This window comes from Elephantulus edwardii, unplaced genomic scaffold, assembly GCF_000299155.1.
Source record: "Elephantulus edwardii isolate Elephantulus edwardi_28Jun2011 unplaced genomic scaffold, EleEdw1.0 scaffold00339, whole genome shotgun sequence".
Classification (NCBI taxonomy): Eukaryota; Metazoa; Chordata; class Mammalia; order Macroscelidea; family Macroscelididae; genus Elephantulus; species Elephantulus edwardii.
Genome location: NW_006400089.1, coordinates 304,462 through 311,997, shown reverse-complemented (window position 1 = coordinate 311,997; position 7,536 = coordinate 304,462). Strand labels below are relative to the sequence as shown.

General features: G+C 41.6%; 1 protein-coding gene across 1 annotated transcript in view; it reads left to right on the top strand.

Annotated features, from left to right (window-relative positions):
* Positions 1–7,536, top strand: part of TNS3 (tensin 3) — a 312,604-nt gene that overhangs the window by 9,466 nt on the left and 295,602 nt on the right. The window lies entirely within an intron of this gene.

Genomic DNA, 7,536 nt, shown 5'->3' with positions numbered 1-7,536 from the left:
ATATATATTCTCTCATTCTTCATTATGCCTGGAAAGTTTTCCTCTAGTAATTCTTCCACAACTTTTTCAGTGCCTTTCTTGCTTCTTCCTTTTCTGGGATCCCAGTGATGTGCTTGTTATTTCTCTTGATGGTGTCCCACATTATTCTTAGGTTTTCTTCTTTTCCCTTCCTTTGGAGTCTGCTTTTTGCTCTAGCAAATCCGTGGTGACAATTTTGTCTTCTATTTCATTGGTTCTTTGTTCCATCTCTTCAACTCTGTTTATGTGCCCCTCCATCATGTTGACAGCGTCTGAAACATCGGACCTCATATTTTGGATAGTGGTTTCTTTGTTTTCCAGTGCCGCTAATGCCTCATTTGTTTTCTCTACATTGTTCTGGACTTTTTTTTTTAAGTTCCTCCTATTTTTTGTTTGTAGTATCGTGTAATTCTTCAAGTTTGTCTTTCATCCGTTGAAAATATTCAATCATTGTTCTTTTAAATTCTGTGTCAGAAAGTTCCATCAGACTTTCTGCCTTCAGGAAATCCATTGATACTGTGTCACCCTTTTGGGGTGATATCTTGCTTTGTGCTTGTGTATTGTGTGGGACAGCTTGCTTTCTTCGAGACATTGATATGTTCTCAATGAAGATAATGCTCTAGAGATCAGTTGGGTAACTATCCCACTTGTGCTTTTCTCTGAATGTCTGACTCCAGGGAAATGTCAGTTCAGAGCCTGTGAGAGCAGCCTCTTGTAGCTAAGATAGGTCAAGGTGCTCCGGATTAAAGGCAGGTTGATTAACCAGATGTGTAGACACAGGTGTGGAGCCAAATAAGGAAGGACACATGTGGTTTTGGCAATCACAAGGGCAGGTCAACCACTTGGAGGACCTCAGTCAGACCTCAGTTGTCTGGGTGTGCTTACAACTGAGGTCCCTTTTCAAATTCCAGCTGTCTGTCTCCCACGCAGTGGTTTTCATTCACTGGTCCCTGTCCAGTGGTGCTCATGCAGTTGCCCTTGCACCGTGGCCCCTGCCCAGGAAGGCTCCTGGGTCAAGGGGACTCAACAAGACAAAGTCAAATTTCCACCAACCCACTCGCCTCTGGCTGGTCTGCAGTGTCCACAAAAAAAATCCACCAAATTATCACTGGCCTGCTCTTTCCTGGGCAGTTGGTGTGCCCTGAGAGAGCTCAGCCAAATTCCCAGTAGGCTCAACCTTGGGAACTCTCCCAGACAATAGGCGTTGCCCAAGAAAACCCAATTAGGATCCTGCCAGCCTTTCTCGTGGCAGATCAGTCCCACAACAGCTTGATTGGTGGCTTCAGATGATGGTTGTCTCCATGGTGTGCCTTTGTGTGCTGACTCAGAATTGTATTGTCCACGGCTATTGTTGTGTTGTGTGAAGGAGTCTCTAGTGGCCCTGGAACACCGCCAGGGGGTGCAGGGTTGTGGCGAGGCCACCAGGGTGTGCCAAAAGTGTGGGGGCACGGGGTGGTGGTGGGGTGGTGTCCCTGGACATGGTGCTGTGGCAGGGATGGGGGGTGCAGGGCTTTGGCAGCTCTGGGAGTTATGGGTTGCAGTCTGTTTCCAGATATTAAGCTGCCAAGTCACCAGTCCTCAGCAAATAAAGATCCACTTTTTAAATAATCTGAGTTATCATGATTAACTGTTGGCACGTGACTGCGAACATAATGCTTACCATATTACAGGAAACATGTAATTTCTTATAATCTGTGCCAGCTTCCAGGGAGGCCATTGTGCACCTCACTGGCTGCCTGGGGTGACCAGAACTGTGGCCCTGTGGATACTTGCTCTGCTTGTCAAGGCTCATTGCTGTCCTGGGGCCACCTGGTTCCTTGCAGTTTTCCCCTCCTATTTCTGGCATCTGTTTTGATTGTCACTTTAGCAGCTGCCTTGTAGTTAATTGTTGCTGCTTACTGAATGAAGTACTATGTCTCAAACCTGCTTTCTGATGTTTGGTGTTGAAAGAATCTGAATTAAGAACAGATTTCTCTAAGGGGAAAGGAATTGTGGCTTAGCCCTCCAATGAGATACTGTTGCTGTAATGGAGAAATTGTGGCATCACACACATATATACATACAAACACACTGCATTTATGCAGCATGTATGAGAAATGAATGACAGGAGTTTGTTTATGGGGGACAGACCTGTAGGGGCACTGCCTCATCTCTAGAATTCTGGGCCATGTTCTCTGACCACTGCAGCATCTAGGGAATGTGAAGATTTCCATTATGAGTCTTCTGAGTTTTATTCATATGATCTTTTAATACCCAAAAGCATTGAAAAAATCTATTCAAGTGTGAAACTGAATTTAAAAAATTAATTTTTTTCTCCTTGTTGAGAACATGCACACAATATACACAGCAAGGCTTCTTCAAAGGCCATGTCATGGCATTCCCCTCGAGTATGTGTCTGTCAGTGCACACTAAGGAGGAAAGATATTTTAAAAATTACTCTATTCCGTTAACACTAACTGTATTTGACGTGGCATTTTATACATGACGGGTCAGTGCTGCCTAATTCTTTCCTTACTCAGTGGTTCATCGAACGTGGCCATGCAGATAGCAGCACAAGCCTCACCTTTGTGATTGTGAGAAATCCTGATGTCTGGTCCCACTGTAGACTGACAGGGTCTGGGGGGTTCAGTAATCTGTTTTCCTGGGAATTCTGGTTACTCTGGAGTTTAGGGAGCACTTTCCTGAACTAGTCATTGTTTGACTCTTGAATGAGAGGGGTTTTTTAATGGAAAATAATTTTCAAATCATGAGTAAGAAGTAGAGATTTCTGTTGTTATGTAATGACCATTTGGAGATGACTCTAACTGACCCTCCAGCAGGTTTTAAGAGGCTATAAATCACAAAAGAGAAGGTTGCCCATCTTTCTCTCTCCGAGTAGCTGGTGGATTCTAACCATGTGCCTTTGTGTTGGTAGCACAACTCATTACCACTTAGCCACCAGAACTCCCTACAGATTTCTAGATGGTTCTTACTCTTGAACATTGGGGTCCTATAAAACATTTTGAACCACTTGGGCAGTTTGTGTTGAAAATTACTGATGTCAACATTTTTGTTTGGTGCTATCAAGTTGAGTACAAGACATAGTGAACAAGAACAGATCTGAACCCTGTCCTATCCTGTGCCATCCTCACAGTCTCAGGGACCCATTGCTGCAGTCACTGTGTTGATCCATCTGGTTGAGAGTCTTTCTATTTTTCACCAACCTTCCACTATTCCAAGTATGATATCACTATCTGAGGAATAGCCTTTCCTAACAACATACCCAAACTATGTGAGGCAAGGCTTCTTCATCTTTGCATCCAAGGAACACACTAGCTGCTCTTTTTCTAAGACATTATTTGTTCATTCTTTTGGTAGTTCAGGGGATAGTCAGTACTCTTTTCCAACACCAATGCTCAAAGGCATCAACTGTTGTGTAATCCTTAATCATTGTCCAGCTCTCAAATGCTTAGTAATGATCAGAAATACCATGGCCTCAAACTTACATAATTGTTCTTCAATAATTTGGAGAGGTGCCTGACTGAGACTTCCCAGTGCAGTGTGTCTCCTGATTTCCTGACTGGTGGTACCAAGGGCATTTATTGTGGATCTTGACAGTTTCAATCTTTTCTCCATCTATCATGATATTGCCTGTTGGTCCAGTGGTGAGAATTTTTGTTTTCTTGACATGGAGGTGCAATCCATTTTGAAGGCTGTATTCTGTGATCTTCTGCTGGAATTGCTGAAGTCCTATTTACTTTCAGCAAGCAAGATTGTATCATTTGCATAATGCAGATTATTTAGGAGTATTTCTCTGATCCTGGTGCCATATCCTTCTTCACAGAATTCAACTTCTCAACTAATTGACTCAGCATACAAATTGATGAGGTATGGAAAGAGAATAAAACCCTGGCTTGTACTTTTCTTAATTTTAAGCCATGTACTGTTTCCTTGCCCTGTTTGTACAAAGGCCTCTTGATCTAGGTATAGGTTTCTCATAGGCATAATTAAGTCTTCTGGGATTCCTATTCTTTTCAATGTAAGTCATAATTTGGTATGACCCTCATAGTCAAAATCCTTTGCATAGGCATTAAAGTTAACATAGGCATTCTTCTGGTATTTTCTGCTTTCAGCCAGGACCCATCTGACATCGGCCATGATTTCCCAGATGTCACAGGCTCTTTTAAACCCTACTTGAAATTCTGGCAGTTCCCTGTATGTGTACAGGTCTAGCTTTTTTGGAATGATCTTCAGTAGTATTTTGCTTGGATATGATATGATATGATATTGCTGTATAATTTCCACATTCTGTTAGATCACCTGTCTTGGGAGTGGGAACAAATATGGGTCTCTTCCAGTCAGTTGTCCTCCAAATTTCCTGGCATAGACTGGTGAGCAAGTCCAGGGCTGCATCTGTTAGTTGACACATGTCAATTGGTATTCCATCGACAACTGGGGTCTTAAATTTTTTGCCAATAGGTTCTAGTTCATATAGTTCTAGCTAAAGTTTTTCAGTATCAGTCAGTTCTTTTTGACACAGTGACTGTTTAGTTCCTTCATCTTCTCTTGATGCTTCGTGGGTCAGTTAAGGTTTTCCCTATAGCATTTTTCAGTATTCCAACTTGAGGCTTTAATTTGTTTTTCACTTCTTTCAGTTTGAGAAATGCCAAGTGAATTCTTCCCTTTTTATTCTCCAGTTCCAGCTCTCTGCATAGTTCATTGCAATATTGTGCTTTGTCTTCTAAAGCTGCCCTTTTAAATCTTCTGTGAAGCTCTTTACTTAGGCATCTTTTCCCTTTGTTTTGGCTTCTCAATACTCTTGTGCAATTTTCAGTCTCTTTTAACATTCATTTTGGTTTTTTCTTTGTCTTCTGTTTTTGTAGTAACCTTGTGCTCTCTTCATGGATAAATCCTTGATGTTACCTATAACTCACCTGGTCTTCAATTATTGGTATTTCAAACCTATTCTAAATATTATTTTTAAATTCAGGTGAGATAGACTCAGGATCATATTTTGTTTTGGTGGACTTGTTTTAATTTTCCTCCACCTCAGTTTGAACTTGCACATGAGTAATTGCTGGTCTCTTTCACAATCTTAACCTGGCCTGGTTTTTACTGCTGATTTTGAGTCTTTCCAGTGATTACTCCAACAAATGTAGTCAATCTTATTCCTCTAAATCCCATCAAGAGAAGTCCATGTGTAAAGTCACCATTTGTGTTTTTTAAGAAAGGTATTTGTGATGAATAAACCATTGAACATACAAAATTCAATCATTCTATTTCTAGCCTCATTTCTGTCACCAAGTCTGTACTTTTCTATTACTATTCCTTCCTCATAATTTCCAAATTTTGCATTCCAGATACCAGTTATCATTCTGAGTACATGTTTGGTTTATTTCAGTCTGCAAGATTAGGTAAAAATTTTCTACTTCCTGCTCTTTGCTTTAGTTGTAGGAGTATATATTAGAATAATAGTGAGATTAACAGGTCTTCCTTCTATGCGTATGAATAATAACTTATTACTCACAAAATTGTATTCAGGATGGTGTTGTTGTTGTTGTTACGTGCCATCGAGTTGCCTACAACTCATAGCAACCCTATGTACAACAGACCTAAACCCTGCTCTATCCTGTGCCAATCACACTGCCTCTGACACACCCATCCTGATTACCCCAGTCACTGAATCAATCCACCTCATAGAGGGTCTTGCCCTCCTGTGCTGTCCCTCCACCCTACCAAGCATGATGTCCCTCTCCAAGGACCTGTCTCTCCTAACAACATGTCCAAAGTATGTCAGGCGAAGCCCCAGAATCCTTGCCTCCAAGGAGTAGCCTGGTTTAACCCTCTCCAGGATGAATCTGTTTGTTTTCTTGGCAGTCCATGGTACATTCAATACTCTTCTCCAGCGCCACAGCTCAAAGGCATCAATTCTCCTTCTATCCTCCCTAGTCATTGTCCAACTCTCTGATGCATAACAAGTCATTCCAAAGACCATGAGGGGAAATTATGTAACATTTCAGATTGTCCCCTATACCCTCTTTCATGCAAAATATCTTTCAACTTAACCATTTTGAAGTACACAATTCAGTGCCATTAGTTGTATTCATTATGTTGTGTACTGCTATTAGAGAATAGTGCTATCTGCTCCCCCATTCTTACTTGATAAAAGAACAATTTTTGTTTGTCCTTATTCTCTCTTTCCCTCCCATACCAATCACCCCAAATTATTGATTCCACAGTTCTTGGGAAGGTTTGTCCCCACTGGTTTTGGTTCTGTGTCAACGATGAGGAAATCACATAGCAAGTCACGGGATTCAGTGCTTCTTTAGATTTTCTTAAAAACAGATAAGAACTCTTCAGACCCCTTCACTTGTCCTAAGGGCCCCCACAGCTGTGGTTTTGTTTTTGTTATTTGCCAATGAGTTGGTCCTTGACGGAGAACGAAGCTCTGGGAGGTCCTGCTCCATCATTGTGCTTAGTAGCAAATAATACTTCTGTAATCTGTAAGATTTTCATTGTTTGGGTTTTTTTGTGGTAGAGTGCCAGACCTCTCTTACTAATCCTTCTCTGTCTAGAAGTTCACTGTTCAGCATCAGAACCACTTGTCTGCACTTGAGGCACATTTACTGGGAAATGAACTTGAGTCTGTACTCGGAAGATGGGGGATCTTATCACTGAGTCACCACCGCTCCATGCTTGGATAACAACATAAAAAGCAGTAGTATATTGAAATGATAGTGGCAAAGGACAGTAGGGCTGCTTGGTTCTGATTTGTAGGTGGATTTATGGCTTTAAAAAACTGCTTTATAGCTCTCTGAGGAAGACGTGGTCGCTCCTGCAGGCTTGCAGTGTTCTCCCGCTCCTGCTCCTGACTCACCACTGTTCGCTCTCTCTGGGGAACAAGTCATCAGGAAGCTGCACCACAGCCATGGCTTTTAAGGGCACCTGAAAGATGCCTGTGGAACCAGAGGTGGCCATTCACCAGATTAGGATTACCCTAACCAGCCGCAACGTAAAATCCCTGGAGAAGGTGTGTGATGACTTGATCAGAGGCGCAAAGGAGAAGAACCTGAAGGTGAAGGGACCTGTCAGGATGCCTACCAAGACTCTGAGAATCACTACAAGGAACACTCCTTGTGGGGAAGGTTCTAAGACCTGGGATAGTTTTCAGATGAGGATCCACAAGCGACTCATTGACTTGCATAGTCCTTCTGAGATTGTCAAGCAGATCACCTCCATCAGCATTGAGCCTGGAGTAGAGGTTGAAATCACCATTGCAGATGCCTAAATCAACTATTTTAATAAATTGACTATCTGTTGATTTAAAAAAACCAAAAATAACCCTGCTTTATAAATTAATTATACAATAGCCTTATCATTGTTAACAGGCTTTAAAAGATGGACTCGGAGACAGAAATGGAGCTGGAGATAGAATGATTGAATTTTGCACAATCAATGACTTATTCATTGCAAACACATTTTTTAATATATTTTAATTTATTTATTTTTCATTTTAATGAACATCTACAGAGATTTTGG